General features: G+C 61.6%; 18 non-coding genes and 1 pseudogene across 18 annotated transcripts; all 19 read left to right on the forward strand.

Annotated features, from left to right (window-relative positions):
- The first annotated feature begins 371 nt into the window (after positions 1 to 371).
- On the forward strand, positions 372 to 562 carry LOC138236023 (U2 spliceosomal RNA). Its single transcript, XR_011188428.1, has one exon. It is a non-coding gene; the product is annotated as a U2 spliceosomal RNA (small nuclear RNA).
- An 848-nt stretch (positions 563 to 1410) lies between these two features.
- Positions 1411 to 1601, forward strand: LOC138236009 (U2 spliceosomal RNA). Its single transcript, XR_011188414.1, has one exon. It is a non-coding gene; the product is annotated as a U2 spliceosomal RNA (small nuclear RNA).
- An 844-nt stretch (positions 1602 to 2445) lies between these two features.
- LOC138236020 (U2 spliceosomal RNA) lies at positions 2446 to 2636 on the forward strand. Its single transcript, XR_011188425.1, has one exon. It is a non-coding gene; the product is annotated as a U2 spliceosomal RNA (small nuclear RNA).
- Positions 2637 to 3484: 848 nt separating this feature from the next.
- Positions 3485 to 3675, forward strand: LOC138236025 (U2 spliceosomal RNA). The gene has a single exon (XR_011188429.1). It is a non-coding gene; the product is annotated as a U2 spliceosomal RNA (small nuclear RNA).
- An 848-nt stretch (positions 3676 to 4523) lies between these two features.
- On the forward strand, positions 4524 to 4714 carry LOC138236026 (U2 spliceosomal RNA). The gene has a single exon (XR_011188430.1). It is a non-coding gene; the product is annotated as a U2 spliceosomal RNA (small nuclear RNA).
- An 848-nt stretch (positions 4715 to 5562) lies between these two features.
- LOC138236027 (U2 spliceosomal RNA) lies at positions 5563 to 5753 on the forward strand. Its single transcript, XR_011188431.1, has one exon. It is a non-coding gene; the product is annotated as a U2 spliceosomal RNA (small nuclear RNA).
- An 856-nt stretch (positions 5754 to 6609) lies between these two features.
- Positions 6610 to 6800, forward strand: LOC138236010 (U2 spliceosomal RNA). The gene has a single exon (XR_011188415.1). It is a non-coding gene; the product is annotated as a U2 spliceosomal RNA (small nuclear RNA).
- An 856-nt stretch (positions 6801 to 7656) lies between these two features.
- LOC138236011 (U2 spliceosomal RNA) lies at positions 7657 to 7847 on the forward strand. Its single transcript, XR_011188416.1, has one exon. It is a non-coding gene; the product is annotated as a U2 spliceosomal RNA (small nuclear RNA).
- A 6846-nt stretch (positions 7848 to 14693) lies between these two features.
- Positions 14694 to 14872, forward strand: LOC138236024 (U2 spliceosomal RNA; annotated as a pseudogene).
- An 856-nt stretch (positions 14873 to 15728) lies between these two features.
- On the forward strand, positions 15729 to 15919 carry LOC138236012 (U2 spliceosomal RNA). The gene has a single exon (XR_011188417.1). It is a non-coding gene; the product is annotated as a U2 spliceosomal RNA (small nuclear RNA).
- Positions 15920 to 16763: 844 nt separating this feature from the next.
- LOC138236013 (U2 spliceosomal RNA) lies at positions 16764 to 16954 on the forward strand. The gene has a single exon (XR_011188418.1). It is a non-coding gene; the product is annotated as a U2 spliceosomal RNA (small nuclear RNA).
- Positions 16955 to 17802: 848 nt separating this feature from the next.
- LOC138236014 (U2 spliceosomal RNA) lies at positions 17803 to 17993 on the forward strand. The gene has a single exon (XR_011188419.1). It is a non-coding gene; the product is annotated as a U2 spliceosomal RNA (small nuclear RNA).
- An 848-nt stretch (positions 17994 to 18841) lies between these two features.
- On the forward strand, positions 18842 to 19032 carry LOC138236015 (U2 spliceosomal RNA). The gene has a single exon (XR_011188420.1). It is a non-coding gene; the product is annotated as a U2 spliceosomal RNA (small nuclear RNA).
- An 848-nt stretch (positions 19033 to 19880) lies between these two features.
- LOC138236016 (U2 spliceosomal RNA) lies at positions 19881 to 20071 on the forward strand. The gene has a single exon (XR_011188421.1). It is a non-coding gene; the product is annotated as a U2 spliceosomal RNA (small nuclear RNA).
- An 848-nt stretch (positions 20072 to 20919) lies between these two features.
- On the forward strand, positions 20920 to 21110 carry LOC138236017 (U2 spliceosomal RNA). Its single transcript, XR_011188422.1, has one exon. It is a non-coding gene; the product is annotated as a U2 spliceosomal RNA (small nuclear RNA).
- Positions 21111 to 21966: 856 nt separating this feature from the next.
- On the forward strand, positions 21967 to 22157 carry LOC138236018 (U2 spliceosomal RNA). The gene has a single exon (XR_011188423.1). It is a non-coding gene; the product is annotated as a U2 spliceosomal RNA (small nuclear RNA).
- Positions 22158 to 23005: 848 nt separating this feature from the next.
- On the forward strand, positions 23006 to 23196 carry LOC138236019 (U2 spliceosomal RNA). Its single transcript, XR_011188424.1, has one exon. It is a non-coding gene; the product is annotated as a U2 spliceosomal RNA (small nuclear RNA).
- Positions 23197 to 24040: 844 nt separating this feature from the next.
- LOC138236021 (U2 spliceosomal RNA) lies at positions 24041 to 24231 on the forward strand. The gene has a single exon (XR_011188426.1). It is a non-coding gene; the product is annotated as a U2 spliceosomal RNA (small nuclear RNA).
- An 849-nt stretch (positions 24232 to 25080) lies between these two features.
- Positions 25081 to 25271, forward strand: LOC138236022 (U2 spliceosomal RNA). Its single transcript, XR_011188427.1, has one exon. It is a non-coding gene; the product is annotated as a U2 spliceosomal RNA (small nuclear RNA).
- The last annotated feature ends 96 nt before the right edge of the window (positions 25272 to 25367 follow it).

The following is a 25367-nucleotide window of genomic DNA, read 5'->3' on the forward strand; positions in this document are numbered from 1 at the left end:
TGCGTTAAGTTAGAATTATGGGCTGCCAGAAATGTCCTAGTTAAAAAAGGTGTGTTGCGGAGTGTGAGGGGAGTTTGGGACAAAGTAATGTGGGACGTCAAATGCATGATAGCAGCCGACTTGAGAAATTGGAGCTACCATGCGGTTAAGGAAAAGTGGAAATCTCTAGTAGATATTTAGAGTAGAAAGGATGATTCCGAGTTTTTGAGAGAGTTTTGTTTCTTAGAGGGTGTGTGTTCATTAGAATAAGGGGTGGGGTTATGGTAATGAGGAGTGTTTGGGGTTTTTGCTTTTTGTTCTGTTTCAGGGCTTTGTTTTCTGTTATGTACAGTGTTGTCGTTGTGATTATGGTTTGATTATGGTTGTTTGTGATGTCCTTTGTAATAAAATATATTTAAAAACAAAAAAATCTGTTCTTATCAGTTTAATATCTGATACGTCCCCCATCGGGGGACCACATATTAAACGGATTTTTGGAACAGGGAGCTGGATCAGGAGCTTGCTCCGTCCTCTCCACGCATCGGCCCGGTATTGCAGCGCCTCCGGGAGCGGTGCACCACCTTCTCTCAGCGGTGAAAAGACAGACGTAGCGAGCGAAGCGGACTGGAGCTCCTTCTTCTCGGGTCTCGTCCCTCGTCCCTCGTCCATCTGTGTGTCTCTGTGTCCGTCTCTCTCTCGCCCTCTCCGTTCCCGTGCTCCCTCTGTGCGCTCTCCCGCGTCTCGACTCTCTGGGCAAGCAGGCCGGCCCCCTTTTCGGCTCCCGTGCGTTTTCCCTCCAAAAAACTTAGGTTTTTCAGCCTTTTCCCAGGGAGGCAGGCGTGGCTTGCTTGCTGGCTTGCTGGCTTGCTGGCTTGCTGGCTTGCTGGCTTGCTGGCTTGCTTGCTTGCTTGCTTGCTTGCTTGCGTGTGTCCGTCCCCGTCCCTGCAGGCGGGCCCCTTTCGACAGCTGGGCGTTTTCCCTCCCAAAAACTTAGTATATCCACCTTTTCTTTCTTTTTTTTTCGGCAGGCAGGCGTGTGTGTGTGCGTGCGCGCGTCCCCGTCCCTCCCTCCGGAGAGAGAGCTGCCCCTTGCCTCTGCCCGCAGGTGCTGGCGCTCGGCTTTCGCTCGCAGCCGGTTGGGCACAGCTGCTGCCGGTGGGAGGGGCCTAAGCTAAGGAGGCCGGGCGGCTGGCGCCCCCTGCGGCTGCGGTCGTTGTCGGGCCGTTGACAGAAGATCAAAGAGCAGGGCCCCCGCCCGGGACTGGCAGGAAGGCAGCCAGGCAGGCAAGAGAGAGGGGGAGCAGCGTCCCGCTTCGAGGCCTCTGGCTGCAGGGAGGCCGGCAGCCGCGCGGGTCCCGGGCTCCAGAGGAGTCGGCCTGCGCCACTGTGCGCCAGCGGAACGCCCGCGCGTCGCTCCGCGCCTTTGTGGGCATCGCTTCTCGGCCTTTTGGCTAAGATCAAGTGTAGTATCTGTTCTTATCAGTTTAATATCTGATACGTCCCCCATCGGGGGACCACATATTAAACGGATTTTTGGAACAGGGAGCTGGATCAGGAGCTTGCTCCGTCCTCTCCACGCATCGGCCCGGTATTGCAGCGCCTCCGGGAGCGGTGCACCACCTTCTCTCAGCGGTGAAAAGACAGACGTAGCGAGCGAAGCGGACTGGAGCTCCTTCTTCTCGGGTCTCGTCCCTCGTCCCTCGTCCATCTGTGTGTCTCTGTGTCCGTCTCTCTCTCGCCCTCTCCGTTCCCGTGCTCCCTCTGTGCGCTCTCCCGCGTCTCGACTCTCTGGGCAAGCAGGCCGGCCCCCTTTTCGGCTCCCGTGCGTTTTCCCTCCAAAAAACTTAGGTTTTTCAGCCTTTTCCCAGGGAGGCAGGCGTGGCTTGCTTGCTGGCTTGCTGGCTTGCTGGCTTGCTGGCTTGCTGGCTTGCTTGCTTGCTTGCTTGCTTGCTTGCTTGCGTGTGTCCGTCCCCGTCCCTGCAGGCGGGCCCCTTTCGACAGCTGGGCGTTTTCCCTCCCAAAAACTTAGTATATCCACCTTTTCTTTCTTTTTTTTTCGGCAGGCAGGCGTGTGTGTGTGCGTGCGCGCGTCCCCGTCCCTCCCTCCGGAGAGAGAGCTGCCCCTTGCCTCTGCCCGCAGGTGCTGGCGCTCGGCTTTCGCTCGCAGCCGGTTGGGCACAGCTGCTGCCGGTGGGAGGGGCCTAAGCTAAGGAGGCCGGGCGGCTGGCGCCCCCTGCGGCTGCGGTCGTTGTCGGGCCGTTGACAGAAGATCAAAGAGCAGGGCCCCCGCCCGGGACTGGCAGGAAGGCAGCCAGGCAGGCAAGAGAGAGGGGGAGCAGCGTCCCGCTTCGAGGCCTCTGGCTGCAGGGAGGCCGGCAGCCGCGCGGGTCCCGGGCTCCAGAGGAGTCGGCCTGCGCCACTGTGCGCCAGCGGAACGCCCGCGCGTCGCTCCGCGCCTTTGTGGGCATCGCTTCTCGGCCTTTTGGCTAAGATCAAGTGTAGTATCTGTTCTTATCAGTTTAATATCTGATACGTCCCCCATCGGGGGACCACATATTAAACGGATTTTTGGAACAGGGAGCTGGATCAGGAGCTTGCTCCGTCCTCTCCACGCATCGGCCCGGTATTGCAGCGCCTCCGGGAGCGGTGCACCACCTTCTCTCAGCGGTGAAAAGACAGACGTAGCGAGCGAAGCGGACTGGAGCTCCTTCTTCTCGGGTCTCGTCCCTCGTCCCTCGTCCATCTGTGTGTCTCTGTGTCCGTCTCTCTCTCGCCCTCTCCGTTCCCGTGCTCCCTCTGTGCGCTCTCCCGCGTCTCGACTCTCTGGGCAAGCAGGCCGGCCCCCTTTTCGGCTCCCGTGCGTTTTCCCTCCAAAAAACTTAGGTTTTTCAGCCTTTTCCCAGGGAGGCAGGCGTGGCTTGCTTGCTGGCTTGCTGGCTTGCTGGCTTGCTGGCTTGCTGGCTTGCTGGCTTGCTTGCTTGCTTGCTTGCTTGCTTGCGTGTGTCCGTCCCCGTCCCTGCAGGCGGGCCCCTTTCGACAGCTGGGCGTTTTCCCTCCCAAAAACTTAGTATATCCACCTTTTCTTTCTTTTTTTTTCGGCAGGCAGGCGTGTGTGTGTGCGTGCGCGCGTCCCCGTCCCTCCCTCCGGAGAGAGAGCTGCCCCTTGCCTCTGCCCGCAGGTGCTGGCGCTCGGCTTTCGCTCGCAGCCGGTTGGGCACAGCTGCTGCCGGTGGGAGGGGCCTAAGCTAAGGAGGCCGGGCGGCTGGCGCCCCCTGCGGCTGCGGTCGTTGTCGGGCCGTTGACAGAAGATCAAAGAGCAGGGCCCCCGCCCGGGACTGGCAGGAAGGCAGCCAGGCAGGCAAGAGAGAGGGGGAGCAGCGTCCCGCTTCGAGGCCTCTGGCTGCAGGGAGGCCGGCAGCCGCGCGGGTCCCGGGCTCCAGAGGAGTCGGCCTGCGCCACTGTGCGCCAGCGGAACGCCCGCGCGTCGCTCCGCGCCTTTGTGGGCATCGCTTCTCGGCCTTTTGGCTAAGATCAAGTGTAGTATCTGTTCTTATCAGTTTAATATCTGATACGTCCCCCATCGGGGGACCACATATTAAACGGATTTTTGGAACAGGGAGCTGGATCAGGAGCTTGCTCCGTCCTCTCCACGCATCGGCCCGGTATTGCAGCGCCTCCGGGAGCGGTGCACCACCTTCTCTCAGCGGTGAAAAGACAGACGTAGCGAGCGAAGCGGACTGGAGCTCCTTCTTCTCGGGTCTCGTCCCTCGTCCCTCGTCCATCTGTGTGTCTCTGTGTCCGTCTCTCTCTCGCCCTCTCCGTTCCCGTGCTCCCTCTGTGCGCTCTCCCGCGTCTCGACTCTCTGGGCAAGCAGGCCGGCCCCCTTTTCGGCTCCCGTGCGTTTTCCCTCCAAAAAACTTAGGTTTTTCAGCCTTTTCCCAGGGAGGCAGGCGTGGCTTGCTTGCTGGCTTGCTGGCTTGCTGGCTTGCTGGCTTGCTGGCTTGCTGGCTTGCTTGCTTGCTTGCTTGCTTGCTTGCGTGTGTCCGTCCCCGTCCCTGCAGGCGGGCCCCTTTCGACAGCTGGGCGTTTTCCCTCCCAAAAACTTAGTATATCCACCTTTTCTTTCTTTTTTTTTCGGCAGGCAGGCGTGTGTGTGTGCGTGCGCGCGTCCCCGTCCCTCCCTCCGGAGAGAGAGCTGCCCCTTGCCTCTGCCCGCAGGTGCTGGCGCTCGGCTTTCGCTCGCAGCCGGTTGGGCACAGCTGCTGCCGGTGGGAGGGGCCTAAGCTAAGGAGGCCGGGCGGCTGGCGCCCCCTGCGGCTGCGGTCGTTGTCGGGCCGTTGACAGAAGATCAAAGAGCAGGGCCCCCGCCCGGGACTGGCAGGAAGGCAGCCAGGCAGGCAAGAGAGAGGGGGAGCAGCGTCCCGCTTCGAGGCCTCTGGCTGCAGGGAGGCCGGCAGCCGCGCGGGTCCCGGGCTCCAGAGGAGTCGGCCTGCGCCACTGTGCGCCAGCGGAACGCCCGCGCGTCGCTCCGCGCCTTTGTGGGCATCGCTTCTCGGCCTTTTGGCTAAGATCAAGTGTAGTATCTGTTCTTATCAGTTTAATATCTGATACGTCCCCCATCGGGGGACCACATATTAAACGGATTTTTGGAACAGGGAGCTGGATCAGGAGCTTGCTCCGTCCTCTCCACGCATCGGCCCGGTATTGCAGCGCCTCCGGGAGCGGTGCACCACCTTCTCTCAGCGGTGAAAAGACAGACGTAGCGAGCGAAGCGGACTGGAGCTCCTTCTTCTCGGGTCTCGTCCCTCGTCCCTCGTCCATCTGTGTGTCTCTGTGTCCGTCTCTCTCTCGCCCTCTCCGTTCCCGTGCTCCCTCTGTGCGCTCTCCCGCGTCTCGACTCTCTGGGCAAGCAGGCCGGCCCCCTTTTCGGCTCCCGTGCGTTTTCCCTCCAAAAAACTTAGGTTTTTCAGCCTTTTCCCAGGGAGGCAGGCGTGGCTTGCTTGCTGGCTTGCTGGCTTGCTGGCTTGCTGGCTTGCTGGCTTGCTGGCTTGCTTGCTTGCTTGCTTGCTTGCTTGCGTGTGTCCGTCCCCGTCCCTGCAGGCGGGCCCCTTTCGACAGCTGGGCGTTTTCCCTCCCAAAAACTTAGTATATCCACCTTTTCTTTCTTTTTTTTTCGGCAGGCAGGCGTGTGTGTGTGCGTGCGCGCGTCCCCGTCCCTCCCTCCGGAGAGAGAGCTGCCCCTTGCCTCTGCCCGCAGGTGCTGGCGCTCGGCTTTCGCTCGCAGCCGGTTGGGCACAGCTGCTGCCGGTGGGAGGGGCCTAAGCTAAGGAGGCCGGGCGGCTGGCGCCCCCTGCGGCTGCGGTCGTTGTCGGGCCGTTGACAGAAGATCAAAGAGCAGGGCCCCCGCCCGGGACTGGCAGGAAGGCAGCCAGGCAGGCAAGAGAGAGGGGGAGCAGCGTCCCGCTTCGAGGCCTCTGGCTGCAGGGAGGCCGGCAGCCGCGCGGGTCCCGGGCTCCAGAGGAGTCGGCCTGCGCCACTGTGCGCCAGCGGAACGCCCGCGCGTCGCTCCGCGCCTTTGTGGGCATCGCTTCTCGGCCTTTTGGCTAAGATCAAGTGTAGTATCTGTTCTTATCAGTTTAATATCTGATACGTCCCCCATCGGGGGACCACATATTAAACGGATTTTTGGAACAGGGAGCTGGATCAGGAGCTTGCTCCGTCCTCTCCACGCATCGGCCCGGTATTGCAGCGCCTCCGGGAGCGGTGCACCACCTTCTCTCAGCGGTGAAAAGACAGACGTAGCGAGCGAAGCGGACTGGAGCTCCTTCTTCTCGGGTCTCGTCCCTCGTCCCTCGTCCATCTGTGTGTCTCTGTGTCCGTCTCTCTCTCGCCCTCTCCGTTCCCGTGCTCCCTCTGTGCGCTCTCCCGCGTCTCGACTCTCTGGGCAAGCAGGCCGGCCCCCTTTTCGGCTCCCGTGCGTTTTCCCTCCAAAAAACTTAGGTTTTTCAGCCTTTTCCCAGGGAGGCAGGCGTGGCTTGCTTGCTGGCTTGCTGGCTTGCTGGCTTGCTGGCTTGCTGGCTTGCTGGCTTGCTGGCTTGCTTGCTTGCTTGCTTGCTTGCTTGCGTGTGTCCGTCCCCGTCCCTGCAGGCGGGCCCCTTTCGACAGCTGGGCGTTTTCCCTCCCAAAAACTTAGTATATCCACCTTTTCTTTCTTTTTTTTTCGGCAGGCAGGCGTGTGTGTGTGCGTGCGCGCGTCCCCGTCCCTCCCTCCGGAGAGAGAGCTGCCCCTTGCCTCTGCCCGCAGGTGCTGGCGCTCGGCTTTCGCTCGCAGCCGGTTGGGCACAGCTGCTGCCGGTGGGAGGGGCCTAAGCTAAGGAGGCCGGGCGGCTGGCGCCCCCTGCGGCTGCGGTCGTTGTCGGGCCGTTGACAGAAGATCAAAGAGCAGGGCCCCCGCCCGGGACTGGCAGGAAGGCAGCCAGGCAGGCAAGAGAGAGGGGGAGCAGCGTCCCGCTTCGAGGCCTCTGGCTGCAGGGAGGCCGGCAGCCGCGCGGGTCCCGGGCTCCAGAGGAGTCGGCCTGCGCCACTGTGCGCCAGCGGAACGCCCGCGCGTCGCTCCGCGCCTTTGTGGGCATCGCTTCTCGGCCTTTTGGCTAAGATCAAGTGTAGTATCTGTTCTTATCAGTTTAATATCTGATACGTCCCCCATCGGGGGACCACATATTAAACGGATTTTTGGAACAGGGAGCTGGATCAGGAGCTTGCTCCGTCCTCTCCACGCATCGGCCCGGTATTGCAGCGCCTCCGGGAGCGGTGCACCACCTTCTCTCAGCGGTGAAAAGACAGACGTAGCGAGCGAAGCGGACTGGAGCTCCTTCTTCTCGGGTCTCGTCCCTCGTCCCTCGTCCATCTGTGTGTCTCTGTGTCCGTCTCTCTCTCGCCCTCTCCGTTCCCGTGCTCCCTCTGTGCGCTCTCCCGCGTCTCGACTCTCTGGGCAAGCAGGCCGGCCCCCTTTTCGGCTCCCGTGCGTTTTCCCTCCAAAAAACTTAGGTTTTTCAGCCTTTTCCCAGGGAGGCAGGCGTGGCTTGCTTGCTGGCTTGCTGGCTTGCTGGCTTGCTGGCTTGCTGGCTTGCTGGCTTGCTGGCTTGCTTGCTTGCTTGCTTGCTTGCTTGCGTGTGTCCGTCCCCGTCCCTGCAGGCGGGCCCCTTTCGACAGCTGGGCGTTTTCCCTCCCAAAAACTTAGTATATCCACCTTTTCTTTCTTTTTTTTTCGGCAGGCAGGCGTGTGTGTGTGCGTGCGCGCGTCCCCGTCCCTCCCTCCGGAGAGAGAGCTGCCCCTTGCCTCTGCCCGCAGGTGCTGGCGCTCGGCTTTCGCTCGCAGCCGGTTGGGCACAGCTGCTGCCGGTGGGAGGGGCCTAAGCTAAGGAGGCCGGGCGGCTGGCGCCCCCTGCGGCTGCGGTCGTTGTCGGGCCGTTGACAGAAGATCAAAGAGCAGGGCCCCCGCCCGGGACTGGCAGGAAGGCAGCCAGGCAGGCAAGAGAGAGGGGGAGCAGCGTCCCGCTTCGAGGCCTCTGGCTGCAGGGAGGCCGGCAGCCGCGCGGGTCCCGGGCTCCAGAGGAGTCGGCCTGCGCCACTGTGCGCCAGCGGAACGCCCGCGCGTCGCTCCGCGCCTTTGTGGGCATCGCTTCTCGGCCTTTTGGCTAAGATCAAGTGTAGTATCTGTTCTTATCAGTTTAATATCTGATACGTCCCCCATCGGGGGACCACATATTAAACGGATTTTTGGAACAGGGAGCTGGATCAGGAGCTTGCTCCGTCCTCTCCACGCATCGGCCCGGTATTGCAGCGCCTCCGGGAGCGGTGCACCACCTTCTCTCAGCGGTGAAAAGACAGACGTAGCGAGCGAAGCGGACTGGAGCTCCTTCTTCTCGGGTCTCGTCCCTCGTCCCTCGTCCATCTGTGTGTCTCTGTGTCCGTCTCTCTCTCGCCCTCTCCGTTCCCGTGCTCCCTCTGTGCGCTCTCCCGCGTCTCGACTCTCTGGGCAAGCAGGCCGGCCCCCTTTTCGGCTCCCGTGCGTTTTCCCTCCAAAAAACTTAGGTTTTTCAGCCTTTTCCCAGGGAGGCAGGCGTGGCTTGCTTGCTGGCTTGCTGGCTTGCTGGCTTGCTGGCTTGCTGGCTTGCTGGCTTGCTGGCTTGCTTGCTTGCTTGCTTGCTTGCTTGCGTGTGTCCGTCCCCGTCCCTGCAGGCGGGCCCCTTTCGACAGCTGGGCGTTTTCCCTCCCAAAAACTTAGTATATCCACCTTTTCTTTCTTTTTTTTTCGGCAGGCAGGCGTGTGTGTGTGCGTGCGCGCGTCCCCGTCCCTCCCTCCGGAGAGAGAGCTGCCCCTTGCCTCTGCCCGCAGGTGCTGGCGCTCGGCTTTCGCTCGCAGCCGGTTGGGCACAGCTGCTGCCGGTGGGAGGGGCCTAAGCTAAGGAGGCCGGGCGGCTGGCGCCCCCTGCGGCTGCGGTCGTTGTCGGGCCGTTGACAGAAGATCAAAGAGCAGGGCCCCCGCCCGGGACTGGCAGGAAGGCAGCCAGGCAGGCAAGAGAGAGGGGGAGCAGCGTCCCGCTTCGAGGCCTCTGGCTGCAGGGAGGCCGGCAGCCGCGCGGGTCCCGGGCTCCAGAGGAGTCGGCCTGCGCCACTGTGCGCCAGCGGAACGCCCGCGCGTCGCTCCGCGCCTTTGTGGGCATCGCTTCTCGGCCTTTTGGCTAAGATCAAGTTCAAGTGGCATGCCCGCAGTTCTTGTCTTGCCAGAGGTCTAGAAGGCGATCGAAGATTCTGAAGAGTGCTTGAGCTGGTATCGCTCTAGGTTGAGCCTAGGGGGTTAAGGCCAAGCAGCAGCTGAGCCGGGTGGAATCCGGCATCAACGTTCTCTCTCTCTGCTCTCTCCTCTCCTCTCCCCTCCCCCTTTCTCTTGCTCCGCCTCCTTGGCCTCTTGGCTGGAAGTGGGTACACGTGGCCTGCCCGCGGTGCTTGCTTTCTTCCTCGAGACTCGGAAGCGCTATCCGCTCCCTCTCTCTCTCTCGCTCTCTCTCTCTCTCTCCCTCTCTCTCTGCCTCCTTGGCCTCTTGGCTGGGAGTAGGTACACGTGGCCTGCCCGCGGTGCTTGCTTTCCACCTCGAGACTCGGAAGCGCTATCCGCTCCCTCTCTCTCTCTCTCTCTCTCCCTCTCTCTCTGCCTCCTTGGCCTCTTGGCTGGGAGTAGGTACACGTGGCCTGCCCGCGGTGCTTGCTTTCCACCTCGAGACTCGGAAGCGCTATCCGCTCCCTCTCTCTCTCGCTCTCTCTCTCTCTCTCCCTCTCTCTCTGCCTCCTTGGCCTCTTGGCTGGGAGTAGGTACACGTGGCCTGCCCGCGGTGCTTGCTTTCCACCTCGAGACCCGGAAGCACTTTCCGCTCTCCTCTCTCTCTCTCCTCCTGCGCCTGCACCTCGCTGGGCTTTGCCCACAAGGACAAAGGCCAGGGCTCTCTCGCTGCTCCTTTTGCTCTCTCTCTTTCCCTCCTTTTTTTCCCTTTTGTTCCCTTTTTTCTCCCTCAGAGATGGCGGACAAGAGAACTTTGATCCGGTTCCACTGGACAAAGAAGACGGAGCCGATGCCGACTGCTAAGGCCTTTTTCGTGACCTTCCTGCGAGGGATCTTGCAGTTGGTTGCCGGCGATCTCTACTGCCTCCAGGACAACAAGGCAGAGAGATACATGGAGGCCTACATGGCCACGGACGCGGCGTATGAAAAGGCAACGAGACTGGTCAGGGAGAAAGGTAAGCACCCTGGTTTCTCTGATTTCAGGCCGGAGCCTATGAGGAAGACGAACCAGAGGACCATTACGGTTTGCACGTACAATCCCTACGTGCCTGCGGAGCGGGTAACAGCGTACCTAGGGAGGTATGTAACCGTAGTGGGGAAACCGACAGAGGTCAGGGACGAAGGCGTCTGGTACGGCAAACGCCAGTACCGAGTCCTCCTGAAGGAGGACCCAGAGGGCGTTGACGGTTTCCAGCACCCCCCGGCTCGCTTCAACATCGGAGCCGACAGGGGGTACCTCTACTACCCCAGGATGCCGGATTTCTGCAGCAAATGCAGACGGTCCGGCCACAAGACAAATACATGTGACATCGTCAGATGTCACAACTGCAATGAGGACGGGCACCTGGCAAAAACCTGCCGGGCAGCCAAAAAGTGTGACGGATGCGGCGCCGAGGGACACCTCCTTCGCCAATGCAAGGTAAGCAAACCTTCGTTTGCGCAGGTGGTGGAAGCCGGCAGGCAGAAACCGGTCTCCAGACAAAGGGAGAGGGCTGAGAACAAAGAACCCGCACCTCCCCCGCTGAGACCCGAAACTGCCGAGGCCACACCCCCAGCCGCATCGGTGCCACAAGATGGCCGCCAGGAAGAGGGACAAGATGGCCGACCGGAGGAAGGGACCTGGATAACTCCCAGCAAAAAGGGAAAGCGCAAGCGGGAGAAGAGACCCAGGACGGACCCACCTTCGGAAGGACAGAAGAAGAGAGTGGTAAGGGAAAACCGTTTCCTCGTCCTAGAGGAAACGGAACTTTCTTCCCTCCAGGCCCAGGAACAACCGGAGGAGGCGCTCCAGGAAATGGAAACCCTCCCCCCCGAGGCCCAGGAAACGGAACCCCCCTCCCCCGAGTCCCACGGACAAAAGGAGGAGGCAGCCCTGGAAGAGGCAACCCCCTCCCCCGAGGCCCAGGGACAGAAGGAGGAGGCAGCCCAGGAAGAGGTAACCCCCTCCCCCGAGGCCCAGGGACAAAAGGAAGAGGCAGCCGAGGAACTGGAGCCCCCTTCCCCCGAGGCCCAGGAGAAACTGGAGGCCCCCGAAACCCCCCGAGAGAGGGAAGAAAGGAGCCTCCCCGAAGCGGTGGCTGAGAGTATCCTCGAGGACGACGAGGATTATTTTGAAGCCGCCCTGGAGCCCGGACTGATGGTAGGGCTGGACCTGTCCAGCATGTTTTCCTTTCAGTCCCCAGCGAAACCTGGAGGGAGCCCAGTATATTCCCCCCAGGACCCGAACGAGAGGAGTTACATCTAGGCTAAACAGTGCCCAGATGTAGACTCCCAAGTTCCTACTGTAAGTACAGAGAGGAGGTTTACTTTTCACTAGTTTAACCATGACTGTGAAACTAACCTTCTTGACAACTAACGTGAGAGGGCTGAGAGACCCAGTGAAAAGACGGGGAGTCTTTCATGATCTGGCCTCAAAGTCTTTCTCAGTTTGTTTCTTACAGGAGGTCCACCTGAAGGATGAAAGCGACAAGCTGACATTCACCAGGGAATGGACGAAGGGAGAATCATGCTGGAGCGTAGGAGGGGTCCACTCTTCCGGAGTGGGAATCCTCCTCGGGAACCCAGAGATGACGCTGGTTTCCTCCTTCTCGGTGGTGCAGGGCCGGATCCTGGTCGCAGACATCGACTGGAGGGGGCAGAAGTTGAGAGCGATTAACGTCTATGCTCCGACGGAACCCTCTATCCGGAAGGAAGTGTTTGCTGACCTGGCCAGCTGCTGCACCACTAACAGACAGGTGGTGCTCGGCGGGGACTTCAACGTCGACCGGGAGAAGGGGAGCGACGCTAGCTCGGCAGAGCTGGAGTCGCTACTCAAGCAGTTCTCCCTAGTAGACGGCTTCAGACGGTGCCGCCCGAACGACGCCGGACCGACCTGGAAGAACTCCCGGGGAGTGTGCAGTCGCCTGGACTACATCTTCGTGCACACGACCTGCTCCCTGGAGTCGGCGACGGTGTCCCCGGCGTGGTATTCCGACCACGAGCGCTTGACGGTGGTGGCTAACACCAGCCTGCCGGCATTCGGTCGTGGGTACTGGAAGCTGAACCGGGAGATACTGGAGGAAGACGACTTCAGGGCACTGTTCCGGAAAGACTACGCGAGCTGGGGAGACCTGAGAGACGGCTACAGCTCCGTGGTGGAATGGTGGGAGTCGGTGAAGGACAGGACCCGAACCCTGGCGCAGACGTACTGCAGACGGAAGGCGGCCAGGGAGAGGAAGGAAGCTGCACGACTCCAGAGGCAACTCGAGGAGGAGTACAGCTCGGCTAACGGGGGAGGAGCCTTCAATTCAGCCCGGGCACGGGACCTGAAGGAGAGGCTCCGCAGACTGCACACGGAGAAAGCCAAGGCTTTCCTCGTCAAAGCACAGAGGGAGCATTACGAAAATAATGAAACCTGTTCCTCCTATTTCTTCAACCAGGTCCGGGGAGCCCAGAAAAAGAGGGTGATCCACAGCCTGAGACGGGGAGATGGAGAGGAAGTGCTGGACGAGAGCGACAAAGTAGAGGCGGCCACCGCTTTCTACACGGAGCTCTTTTCAGAAAAGCAGACGGAGGTGGAGGCAGGCGATGCTTTTCTGGAGGGGCTGACGGCACGAGTACCGGAGGAGGTGAGGGAGGACTTGGAGGGTCCGATCACGGCCGAGGAGCTGAAGGCGGCGCTCTTGTCCATGGAGAATGGCAAGGTGCCGGGGCCGGACGGACTCCCCAAGGAGTTCTACACCTGCTTCTGGGACACCCTGGCGGCAGATCTGGTGGAAGTGGCGCAGGAGATCTTCCGCCGGGGGAAACTCGGAGACACCATGAGGGAGGGCGTCATCTCCCTGCTCTTCAAGGGAGGAGACGCCGCCGACCTCAAAAACTGGAGGCCGATCACGATGCTCTGCGTGGACGTAAAGATCCTGTCCAAGCTCCTGACCGGCAGACTGAGAACCGCCCTCCCCCACATCATCCACAGCGACCAGACGTGTGGGGTGGAGGGGCGATCCGTCAGCTGGAACCTCCAGCTGACCAGAGACGCCATCGCCTGGGCCGAGGACCGGAACGTGCCCATGATGGTGGTCAGCCTGGACCAGGAGAAAGCCTTCGACAGAGTGAACCACAGCTATCTGTTCAGGGTGCTGGAACGCTTCGGTTTCGGAGAGAGTTTCAGCCGCTGGATTCAGATTCTGTACTCTGACGTGGGCAGCAGAGTGAACGTGAACGGAAACCTGGGGGATTTCATTCCCCAGGAATCCGGAGTACGACAGGGCTGCCCCCTTTCACCCCTTCTCTATGTTCTCTTCACAGAGCCCCTAGCAGAGGCGGTGAGACGGGACCCCGTCATCGACGGCCTGGAGATACCGGGAGGCGCGGGGGAAACCCTAAAGATCTCCCAGTACGCCGACGACACGACGCTGTTCCTGAGGTCGGACAGGGGGTTGAGGAGGGCCCTGCAGGTCATGGAGCAATACTCCAGAGCCTCGGGGTCGAAGCTCAACCGCCGAAAGAGCAAACTGAAGTTCTTCGGGCCCTGGAAGCACAGGACGACGGCGCCGGAGGGTCTCGAGCTCTGCACGGAGCCCCTCAGAATACTGGGGGTTTCCTTCCAGAGCCAGGACAACGAGACCAACAACTGGACTGAGAGGATCGCCAAGGTGAACGCGAAGCTGGGTCTGTGGAAAACGCGGTCGCTGTCCTACACAGGGAAAGTGACGGTGTTGAAAGCAGACGTCCTGCCGGCTTTGGTTTACCTGGCGGTGGTGTACCCGCTGCCGGCCAGACTCAGACGAGCGCTGCAAGGGATGATCTTCGGCTTCGTCTGGGGCGGCAGGTACGAGTACATCACGAGAAACCGGATGTGTCAGCCGGTCGAGGAAGGGGGTCGAGATGTCCCACATTTCCCCCTGAAACTCGACTGCATCTTTTACTGCAACCTCTGTCGGGCGCTGCGGGAGCCCATCGGCCACAAGTACCAGTACTTTGTCAGGCTGTGGCTCTACATCCCGATGAGGCACTTGGTCCAGTGGTCAAACACTGGGCCCAAGGCAGAGAGGCGACCAAAGTTCTACACCCACGCTGTCAAGTGGAGCAGGAGGTACGAGGCCACGAGACAGCCAGAGCTCTGCACCAACCACAGAGCTCTGTACAAAGAGGTGAGGAGGCATCTGGTCGCCGACGAAAGGCTGCGAGTTCCCAGACAAGTCTGGGAAATGACGCAGCCTAAAGAACTGGACAACGAACTGAAGGACCTCAACTGGATGGCCGTACACAAGAGACTGGCTACCAGAGAGGTCCTCTACAGACACTCGCTTACCAGGAATCCGCATTGCCCCCGGGACACGTGTTTCGCCGAGGAGACTCAGGAGCACGTGTTCTGGAGCTGCCCCTTCGCCAAGGCGGTGTGGGGCAGAATGGACAACACCATGCAACTCCTGGGGACGGGTGTGGTGCTCAGTTACCAGTACGTTCTGCTGGGGCTGGCACCTACCGGACTGGACAGGGGGACGCAGTTCCTGTTGTGGCTGCTGCTGTCCCTCACAAAGAAAGGCCTGTGGGACGCGAGGAACAATCTCATCCGGCACAACATCGAGTGGGGAGCGAGGGAGCTGGAGGAGAGGATCCTGGCGGACCTCAGGAGGAGGATGAAGCGCGACGTTGCTAAATGGGGTTTCCCCACGGCAAAGGAGCGCTGGAAAGGCCTATGGACCCTGTACAGGGATTAATGGGTTACAGCAAGCGGTAGGGTTTGGAGGGACACTCATAATAGCGCAAATCCGCCCACCCTTGCAAGGATTGAAAACGGACAATCACCGCCGTTCCGCCGTTGTTTTAACTTGTGGAGTGTTATTGTATGAGATGTTTTCCTTTTGAGATGTGTTTTTTTTCCGAATAAAGTATATTTTATAAGAAAAAAAAAAAAAATCTGTTCTTATCAGTTTAATATCTGATACGTCCCCCATCGGGGGACCACATATTAAACGGATTTTTGGAACAGGGAGCTGGATCAGGAGCTTGCTCCGTCCTCTCCACGCATCGGCCCGGTATTGCAGCGCCTCCGGGAGCGGTGCACCACCTTCTCTCAGCGGTGAAAAGACAGACGTAGCGAGCGAAGCGGACTGGAGCTCCTTCTTCTCGGGTCTCGTCCCTCGTCCCTCGTCCATCTGTGTGTCTCTGTGTCCGTCTCTCTCTCGCCCTCTCCGTTCCCGTGCTCCCTCTGTGCGCTCTCCCGCGTCTCGACTCTCTGGGCAAGCAGGCCGGCCCCCTTTTCGGCTCCCGTGCGTTTTCCCTCCAAAAAACTTAGGTTTTTCAGCCTTTTCCCAGGGAGGCAGGCGTGGCTTGCTTGCTGGCTTGCTGGCTTGCTGGCTTGCTGGCTTGCTGGCTTGCTGGCTTGCTGGCTTGCTTGCTTGCTTGCTTGCTTGCTTGCGTGTGTCCGTCCCCGTCCCTGCAGGCGGGCCCCTTTCGACAGCTGGGCGTTTTCCCTCCCAAAAACTTAGTATATCCACCTTTTCTTTCTTTTTTTTTCGGCAGGCAGGCGTGTGTGTGTGCGTGCGCGCGTCCCCGTCCCTCCCTCCGGAGAGAGAGCTGCCCCTTGCCTCTGCCCGCAGGTGCTGGCGCTCGGCTTTCGCTCGCAGCCGGTTGGGCACAGCTGCTGCCGGTGGGAGGGGCCTAAGCTAAGGAGGCCGGGCGGCTGGCGCCCCCTGCGGCTGCGGTCGTTGTCGGGCCGTTGACAGAAGATCAAAGAGCAGGGCCCCCGCCCGGGACTGGCAGGAAGGCAGCCAGGCAGGCAAGAGAGAGGGGGAGCAGCGTCCCGCTTCGAGGCCTCTGGCTGCAGGGAGGCCGGCAGCCGCGCGGGTCCCGGGCTCCAGAGGAGTCGGCCTGCGCCACTGTGCGCCAGCGGAACGCCCGCGCGTCGCTCCGCGCCTTTGTGGGCATCGCTTCTCGGCCTTTTGGCTAAGATCAAGTGTAGTATCTGTTCTTATCAGTTTAATATCTGATACGTCCCCCATCGGGGGACCACATATTAAACGGATTTTTGGAACAGGGAGCTGGATCAGGAGCTTGCTCCGTCCTCTCCACGCATCGGCCCGGTATTGCAGCGCCTCCGGGAGCGGTGCACCACCTTCTCTCAGCGGTGAAAAGACAGACGTAGCGAGCGAAGCGGACTGGAGCTCCTTCTTCTCGGGTCTCGTCCCTCGTCCCTCGTCCATCTGTGTGTCTCTGTGTCCGTCTCTCTCTCGCCCTCTCCGTTCCCGTGCTCCCTCTGTGCGCTCTCCCGCGTCTCGACTCTCTGGGCAAGCAGGCCGGCCCCCTTTTCGGCTCCCGTGCGTTTTCCCTCCAAAAAACTTAGGTTTTTCAGCCTTTTCCCAGGGAGGCAGGCGTGGCTTGCTTGCTGGCTTGCTGGCTTGCTGGCTTGCTGGCTTGCTGGCTTGCTTGCTTGCTTGCTTGCTTGCTTGCTTGCGTGTGTCCGTCCCCGTCCCTGCAGGCGGGCCCCTTTCGACAGCTGGGCGTTTTCCCTCCCAAAAACTTAGTATATCCACCTTTTCTTTCTTTTTTTTTCGGCAGGCAGGCGTGTGTGTGTGCGTGCGCGCGTCCCCGTCCCTCCCTCCGGAGAGAGAGCTGCCCCTTGCCTCTGCCCGCAGGTGCTGGCGCTCGGCTTTCGCTCGCAGCCGGTTGGGCACAGCTGCTGCCGGTGGGAGGGGCCTAAGCTAAGGAGGCCGGGCGGCTGGCGCCCCCTGCGGCTGCGGTCGTTGTCGGGCCGTTGACAGAAGATCAAAGAGCAGGGCCCCCGCCCGGGACTGGCAGGAAGGCAGCCAGGCAGGCAAGAGAGAGGGGGAGCAGCGTCCCGCTTCGAGGCCTCTGGCTGCAGGGAGGCCGGCAGCCGCGCGGGTCCCGGGCTCCAGAGGAGTCGGCCTGCGCCACTGTGCGCCAGCGGAACGCCCGCGCGTCGCTCCGCGCCTTTGTGGGCATCGCTTCTCGGCCTTTTGGCTAAGATCAAGTGTAGTATCTGTTCTTATCAGTTTAATATCTGATACGTCCCCCATCGGGGGACCACATATTAAACGGATTTTTGGAACAGGGAGCTGGATCAGGAGCTTGCTCCGTCCTCTCCACGCATCGGCCCGGTATTGCAGCGCCTCCGGGAGCGGTGCACCACCTTCTCTCAGCGGTGAAAAGACAGACGTAGCGAGCGAAGCGGACTGGAGCTCCTTCTTCTCGGGTCTCGTCCCTCGTCCCTCGTCCATCTGTGTGTCTCTGTGTCCGTCTCTCTCTCGCCCTCTCCGTTCCCGTGCTCCCTCTGTGCGCTCTCCCGCGTCTCGACTCTCTGGGCAAGCAGGCCGGCCCCCTTTTCGGCTCCCGTGCGTTTTCCCTCCAAAAAACTTAGGTTTTTCAGCCTTTTCCCAGGGAGGCAGGCGTGGCTTGCTTGCTGGCTTGCTGGCTTGCTGGCTTGCTGGCTTGCTGGCTTGCTGGCTTGCTTGCTTGCTTGCTTGCTTGCTTGCGTGTGTCCGTCCCCGTCCCTGCAGGCGGGCCCCTTTCGACAGCTGGGCGTTTTCCCTCCCAAAAACTTAGTATATCCACCTTTTCTTTCTTTTTTTTTCGGCAGGCAGGCGTGTGTGTGTGCGTGCGCGCGTCCCCGTCCCTCCCTCCGGAGAGAGAGCTGCCCCTTGCCTCTGCCCGCAGGTGCTGGCGCTCGGCTTTCGCTCGCAGCCGGTTGGGCACAGCTGCTGCCGGTGGGAGGGGCCTAAGCTAAGGAGGCCGGGCGGCTGGCGCCCCCTGCGGCTGCGGTCGTTGTCGGGCCGTTGACAGAAGATCAAAGAGCAGGGCCCCCGCCCGGGACTGGCAGGAAGGCAGCCAGGCAGGCAAGAGAGAGGGGGAGCAGCGTCCCGCTTCGAGGCCTCTGGCTGCAGGGAGGCCGGCAGCCGCGCGGGTCCCGGGCTCCAGAGGAGTCGGCCTGCGCCACTGTGCGCCAGCGGAACGCCCGCGCGTCGCTCCGCGCCTTTGTGGGCATCGCTTCTCGGCCTTTTGGCTAAGATCAAGTGTAGTATCTGTTCTTATCAGTTTAATATCTGATACGTCCCCCATCGGGGGACCACATATTAAACGGATTTTTGGAACAGGGAGCTGGATCAGGAGCTTGCTCCGTCCTCTCCACGCATCGGCCCGGTATTGCAGCGCCTCCGGGAGCGGTGCACCACCTTCTCTCAGCGGTGAAAAGACAGACGTAGCGAGCGAAGCGGACTGGAGCTCCTTCTTCTCGGGTCTCGTCCCTCGTCCCTCGTCCATCTGTGTGTCTCTGTGTCCGTCTCTCTCTCGCCCTCTCCGTTCCCGTGCTCCCTCTGTGCGCTCTCCCGCGTCTCGACTCTCTGGGCAAGCAGGCCGGCCCCCTTTTCGGCTCCCGTGCGTTTTCCCTCCAAAAAACTTAGGTTTTTCAGCCTTTTCCCAGGGAGGCAGGCGTGGCTTGCTTGCTGGCTTGCTGGCTTGCTGGCTTGCTGGCTTGCTGGCTTGCTGGCTTGCTTGCTTGCTTGCTTGCTTGCTTGCGTGTGTCCGTCCCCGTCCCTGCAGGCGGGCCCCTTTCGACAGCTGGGCGTTTTCCCTCCCAAAAACTTAGTATATCCACCTTTTCTTTCTTTTTTTTTCGGCAGGCAGGCGTGTGTGTGTGCGTGCGCGCGTCCCCGTCCCTCCCTCCGGAGAGAGAGCTGCCCCTTGCCTCTGCCCGCAGGTGCTGGCGCTCGGCTTTCGCTCGCAGCCGGTTGGGCACAGCTGCTGCCGGTGGGAGGGGCCTAAGCTAAGGAGGCCGGGCGGCTGGCGCCCCCTGCGGCTGCGGTCGTTGTCGGGCCGTTGACAGAAGATCAAAGAGCAGGGCCCCCGCCCGGGACTGGCAGGAAGGCAGCCAGGCAGGCAAGAGAGAGGGGGAGCAGCGTCCCGCTTCGAGGCCTCTGGCTGCAGGGAGGCCGGCAGCCGCGCGGGTCCCGGGCTCCAGAGGAGTCGGCCTGCGCCACTGTGCGCCAGCGGAACGCCCGCGCGTCGCTCCGCGCCTTTGTGGGCATCGCTTCTCGGCCTTTTGGCTAAGATCAAGTGTAGTATCTGTTCTTATCAGTTTAATATCTGATACGTCCCCCATCGGGGGACCACATATTAAACGGATTTTTGGAACAGGGAGCTGGATCAGGAGCTTGCTCCGTCCTCTCCACGCATCGGCCCGGTATTGCAGCGCCTCCGGGAGCGGTGCACCACCTTCTCTCAGCGGTGAAAAGACAGACGTAGCGAGCGAAGCGGACTGGAGCTCCTTCTTCTCGGGTCTCGTCCCTCGTCCCTCGTCCATCTGTGTGTCTCTGTGTCCGTCTCTCTCTCGCCCTCTCCGTTCCCGTGCTCCCTCTGTGCGCTCTCCCGCGTCTCGACTCTCTGGGCAAGCAGGCCGGCCCCCTTTTCGGCTCCCGTGCGTTTTCCCTCCAAAAAACTTAGGTTTTTCAGCCTTTTCCCAGGGAGGCAGGCGTGGCTTGCTTGCTGGCTTGCTGGCTTGCTGGCTTGCTGGCTTGCTGGCTTGCTGGCTTGCTTGCTTGCTTGCTTGCTTGCTTGCGTGTGTCCGTCCCCGTCCCTGCAGGCGGGCCCCTTTCGACAGCTGGGCGTTTTCCCTCCCAAAAACTTAGTATATCCACCTTTTCTTTCTTTTTTTTTCGGCAGGCAGGCGTGTGTGTGTGCGTGCGCGCGTCCCCGTCCCTCCCTCCGGAGAGAGAGCTGCCCCTTGCCTCTGCCCGCAGGTGCTGGCGCTCGGCTTTCGCTCGCAGCCGGTTGGGCACAGCTGCTGCCGGTGGGAGGGGCCTAAGCTAAGGAGGCCGGGCGGCTGGCGCCCCCTGCGGCTGCGGTCGTTGTCGGGCCGTTGACAGAAGATCAAAGAGCAGGGCCCCCGCCCGGGACTGGCAGGAAGGCAGCCAGGCAGGCAAGAGAGAGGGGGAGCAGCGTCCCGCTTCGAGGCCTCTGGCTGCAGGGAGGCCGGCAGCCGCGCGGGTCCCGGGCTCCAGAGGAGTCGGCCTGCGCCACTGTGCGCCAGCGGAACGCCCGCGCGTCGCTCCGCGCCTTTGTGGGCATCGCTTCTCGGCCTTTTGGCTAAGATCAAGTGTAGTATCTGTTCTTATCAGTTTAATATCTGATACGTCCCCCATCGGGGGACCACATATTAAACGGATTTTTGGAACAGGGAGCTGGATCAGGAGCTTGCTCCGTCCTCTCCACGCATCGGCCCGGTATTGCAGCGCCTCCGGGAGCGGTGCACCACCTTCTCTCAGCGGTGAAAAGACAGACGTAGCGAGCGAAGCGGACTGGAGCTCCTTCTTCTCGGGTCTCGTCCCTCGTCCCTCGTCCATCTGTGTGTCTCTGTGTCCGTCTCTCTCTCGCCCTCTCCGTTCCCGTGCTCCCTCTGTGCGCTCTCCCGCGTCTCGACTCTCTGGGCAAGCAGGCCGGCCCCCTTTTCGGCTCCCGTGCGTTTTCCCTCCAAAAAACTTAGGTTTTTCAGCCTTTTCCCAGGGAGGCAGGCGTGGCTTGCTTGCTGGCTTGCTGGCTTGCTGGCTTGCTGGCTTGCTGGCTTGCTGGCTTGCTTGCTTGCTTGCTTGCTTGCTTGCGTGTGTCCGTCCCCGTCCCTGCAGGCGGGCCCCTTTCGACAGCTGGGCGTTTTCCCTCCCAAAAACTTAGTATATCCACCTTTTCTTTCTTTTTTTTTCGGCAGGCAGGCGTGTGTGTGTGCGTGCGCGCGTCCCCGTCCCTCCCTCCGGAGAGAGAGCTGCCCCTTGCCTCTGCCCGCAGGTGCTGGCGCTCGGCTTTCGCTCGCAGCCGGTTGGGCACAGCTGCTGCCGGTGGGAGGGGCCTAAGCTAAGGAGGCCGGGCGGCTGGCGCCCCCTGCGGCTGCGGTCGTTGTCGGGCCGTTGACAGAAGATCAAAGAGCAGGGCCCCCGCCCGGGACTGGCAGGAAGGCAGCCAGGCAGGCAAGAGAGAGGGGGAGCAGCGTCCCGCTTCGAGGCCTCTGGCTGCAGGGAGGCCGGCAGCCGCGCGGGTCCCGGGCTCCAGAGGAGTCGGCCTGCGCCACTGTGCGCCAGCGGAACGCCCGCGCGTCGCTCCGCGCCTTTGTGGGCATCGCTTCTCGGCCTTTTGGCTAAGATCAAGTGTAGTATCTGTTCTTATCAGTTTAATATCTGATACGTCCCCCATCGGGGGACCACATATTAAACGGATTTTTGGAACAGGGAGCTGGATCAGGAGCTTGCTCCGTCCTCTCCACGCATCGGCCCGGTATTGCAGCGCCTCCGGGAGCGGTGCACCACCTTCTCTCAGCGGTGAAAAGACAGACGTAGCGAGCGAAGCGGACTGGAGCTCCTTCTTCTCGGGTCTCGTCCCTCGTCCCTCGTCCATCTGTGTGTCTCTGTGTCCGTCTCTCTCTCGCCCTCTCCGTTCCCGTGCTCCCTCTGTGCGCTCTCCCGCGTCTCGACTCTCTGGGCAAGCAGGCCGGCCCCCTTTTCGGCTCCCGTGCGTTTTCCCTCCAAAAAACTTAGGTTTTTCAGCCTTTTCCCAGGGAGGCAGGCGTGGCTTGCTTGCTGGCTTGCTGGCTTGCTGGCTTGCTGGCTTGCTGGCTTGCTGGCTTGCTGGCTTGCTTGCTTGCTTGCTTGCTTGCTTGCGTGTGTCCGTCCCCGTCCCTGCAGGCGGGCCCCTTTCGACAGCTGGGCGTTTTCCCTCCCAAAAACTTAGTATATCCACCTTTTCTTTCTTTTTTTTTCGGCAGGCAGGCGTGTGTGTGTGCGTGCGCGCGTCCCCGTCCCTCCCTCCGGAGAGAGAGCTGCCCCTTGCCTCTGCCCGCAGGTGCTGGCGCTCGGCTTTCGCTCGCAGCCGGTTGGGCACAGCTGCTGCCGGTGGGAGGGGCCTAAGCTAAGGAGGCCGGGCGGCTGGCGCCCCCTGCGGCTGCGGTCGTTGTCGGGCCGTTGACAGAAGATCAAAGAGCAGGGCCCCCGCCCGGGACTGGCAGGAAGGCAGCCAGGCAGGCAAGAGAGAGGGGGAGCAGCGTCCCGCTTCGAGGCCTCTGGCTGCAGGGAGGCCGGCAGCCGCGCGGGTCCCGGGCTCCAGAGGAGTCGGCCTGCGCCACTGTGCGCCAGCGGAACGCCCGCGCGTCGCTCCGCGCCTTTGTGGGCATCGCTTCTCGGCCTTTTGGCTAAGATCAAGTGTAGTATCTGTTCTTATCAGTTTAATATCTGATACGTCCCCCATCGGGGGACCACATATTAAACGGATTTTTGGAACAGGGAGCTGGATCAGGAGCTTGCTCCGTCCTCTCCACGCATCGGCCCGGTATTGCAGCGCCTCCGGGAGCGGTGCACCACCTTCTCTCAGCGGTGAAAAGACAGACGTAGCGAGCGAAGCGGACTGGAGCTCCTTCTTCTCGGGTCTCGTCCCTCGTCCCTCGTCCATCTGTGTGTCTCTGTGTCCGTCTCTCTCTCGCCCTCTCCGTTCCCGTGCTCCCTCTGTGCGCTCTCCCGCGTCTCGACTCTCTGGGCAAGCAGGCCGGCCCCCTTTTCGGCTCCCGTGCGTTTTCCCTCCAAAAAACTTAGGTTTTTCAGCCTTTTCCCAGGGAGGCAGGCGTGGCTTGCTTGCTGGCTTGCTGGCTTGCTGGCTTGCTGGCTTGCTGGCTTGCTGGCTTGCTGGCTTGCTTGCTTGCTTGCTTGCGTGTGTCCGTCCCCGTCCCTGCAGGCGGGCCCCTTTCGACAGCTGGGCGTTTTCCCTCCCAAAAACTTAGTATATCCACCTTTTCTTTCTTTTTTTTTCGGCAGGCAGGCGTGTGTGTGTGCGTGCGCGCGTCCCCGTCCCTCCCTCCGGAGAGAGAGCTGCCCCTTGCCTCTGCCCGCAGGTGCTGGCGCTCGGCTTTCGCTCGCAGCCGGTTGGGCACAGCTGCTGCCGGTGGGAGGGGCCTAAGCTAAGGAGGCCGGGCGGCTGGCGCCCCCTGCGGCTGCGGTCGTTGTCGGGCCGTTGACAGAAGATCAAAGAGCAGGGCCCCCGCCCGGGACTGGCAGGAAGGCAGCCAGGCAGGCAAGAGAGAGGGGGAGCAGCGTCCCGCTTCGAGGCCTCTGGCTGCAGGGAGGCCGGCAGCCGCGCGGGTCCCGGGCTCCAGAGGAGTCGGCCTGCGCCACTGTGCGCCAGCGGAACGCCCGCGCGTCGCTCCGCGCCTTTGTGGGCATCGCTTCTCGGCCTTTTGGCTAAGATCAAGTGTAGTATCTGTTCTTATCAGTTTAATATCTGATACGTCCCCCATCGGGGGACCACATATTAAACGGATTTTTGGAACAGGGAGCTGGATCAGGAGCTTGCTCCGTCCTCTCCACGCATCGGCCCGGTATTGCAGCGCCTCCGGGAGCGGTGCACCACCTTCTCTCAGCGGTGAAAAGACAGACGTAGCGAGCGAAGCGGACTGGAGCTCCTTCTTCTCGGGTCTCGTCCCTCGTCCCTCGTCCATCTGTGTGTCTCTGTGTCCGTCTCTCTCTCGCCCTCTCCGTTCCCGTGCTCCCTCTGTGCGCTCTCCCGCGTCTCGACTCTCTGGGCAAGCAGGCCGGCCCCCTTTTCGGCTCCCGTGCGTTTTCCCTCCAAAAAACTTAGGTTTTTCAGCCTTTTCCCAGGGAGGCAGGCGTGGCTTGCTTGCTGGCTTGCTGGCTTGCTGGCTTGCTGGCTTGCTGGCTTGCTGGCTTGCTTGCTTGCTTGCTTGCTTGCGTGTGTCCGTCCCCGTCCCTGCAGGCGGGCCCCTTTCGACAGCTGGGCGTTTTCCCTCCCAAAAACTTAGTATATCCACCTTTTCTTTCTTTTTTTTTCGGCAGGCAGGCGTGTGTGTGTGCGTGCGCGCGTCCCCGTCCCTCCCTCCGGAGAGAGAGCTGCCCCTTGCCTCTGCCCGCAGGTGCTGGCGCTCGGCTTTCGCTCGCAGCCGGTTGGGCACAGCTGCTGCCGGTGGGAGGGGCCTAAGCTAAGGAGGCCGGGCGGCTGGCGCCCCCTGCGGCTGCGGTCGTTGTCGGGCCGTTGACAGAAGATCAAAGAGCAGGGCCCCCGCCCGGGACTGGCAGGAAGGCAGCCAGGCAGGCAAGAGAGAGGGGGAGCAGCGTCCCGCTTCGAGGCCTCTGGCTGCAGGGAGGCCGGCAGCCGCGCGGGTCCCGGGCTCCAGAGGAGTCGGCCTGCGCCACTGTGCGCCAGCGGAACGCCCGCGCGTCGCTCCGCGCCTTTGTGGGCATCGCTTCTCGGCCTTTTGGCTAAGATCAAGTGTAGTATCTGTTCTTATCAGTTTAATATCTGATACGTCCCCCATCGGGGGACCACATATTAAACGGATTTTTGGAACAGGGAGCTGGATCAGGAGCTTGCTCCGTCCTCTCCACGCATCGGCCCGGTATTGCAGCGCCTCCGGGAGCGGTGCACCACCTTCTCTCAGCGGTGAAAAGACAGACGTAGCGAGCGAAGCGGACTGGAGCTCCTTCTTCTCGGGTCTCGTCCCTCGTCCCTCGTCCATCTGTGTGTCTCTGTGTCCGTCTCTCTCTCGCCCTCTCCGTTCCCGTGCTCCCTCTGTGCGCTCTCCCGCGTCTCGACTCTCTGGGCAAGCAGGCCGGCCCCCTTTTCGGCTCCCGTGCGTTTTCCCTCCAAAAAACTTAGGTTTTTCAGCCTTTTCCCAGGGAGGCAGGCGTGGCTTGCTTGCTGGCTTGCTGGCTTGCTGGCTTGCTGGCTTGCTGGCTTGCTGGCTTGCTTGCTTGCTTGCTTGCTTGCTTGCGTGTGTCCGTCCCCGTCCCTGCAGGCGGGCCCCTTTCGACAGCTGGGCGTTTTCCCTCCCAAAAACTTAGTATATCCACCTTTTCTTTCTTTTTTTTTTCGGCAGGCAGGCGTGTGTGTGTGCGTGCGCGCGTCCCCGTCCCTCCCTCCGGAGAGAGAGCTGCCCCTTGCCTCTGCCCGCAGGTGCTGGCGCTCGGCTTTCGCTCGCAGCCGGTTGGGCACAGCTGCTGCCGGTGGGAGGGGCCTAAGCTAAGGAGGCCGGGCGGCTGGCGCCCCCTGCGGCTGCGGTCGTTGTCGGGCCGTTGACAGAAGATCAAAGAGCAGGGCCCCCGCCCGGGACTGGCAGGAAGGCAGCCAGGCAGGCAAGAGAGAGGGGGAGCAGCGTCCCGCTTCGAGGCCTCTGGCTGCAGGGAGGCCGGCAGCCGCGCGGGTCCCGGGCTCCAGAGGAGTCGGCCTGCGCCACTGTGCGCCAGCGGAACGCCCGCGCGTCGCTCCGCGCCTTTGTGGGCATCGCTTCTCGGCCTTTTGGCTAAGATCAAGTGTAGTATCTGTTCTTATCAGTTTAATATCTGATACGTCCCCCATCGGGGGACCACATATTAAACGGATTTTTGGAACAGGGAGCTGGATCAGGAGCTTGCTCCGTCCTCTCCACGCATCGGCCCGGTATTGCAGCGCCTCCGGGAGCGGTGCACCACCTTCTCTCAGCGGTGAAAAGACAGACGTAGCGAGCGAAGCGGACTGGAGCTCCTTCTTCTCGGGTCTCGTCCCTCGTCCCTCGTCCATCTGTGTGTCT

This window comes from Lepisosteus oculatus, unplaced genomic scaffold (genome assembly GCF_040954835.1).
Source record: "Lepisosteus oculatus isolate fLepOcu1 unplaced genomic scaffold, fLepOcu1.hap2 HAP2_SCAFFOLD_851, whole genome shotgun sequence".
In the NCBI taxonomy this organism is placed as follows: Eukaryota; Metazoa; Chordata; class Actinopteri; order Semionotiformes; family Lepisosteidae; genus Lepisosteus; species Lepisosteus oculatus.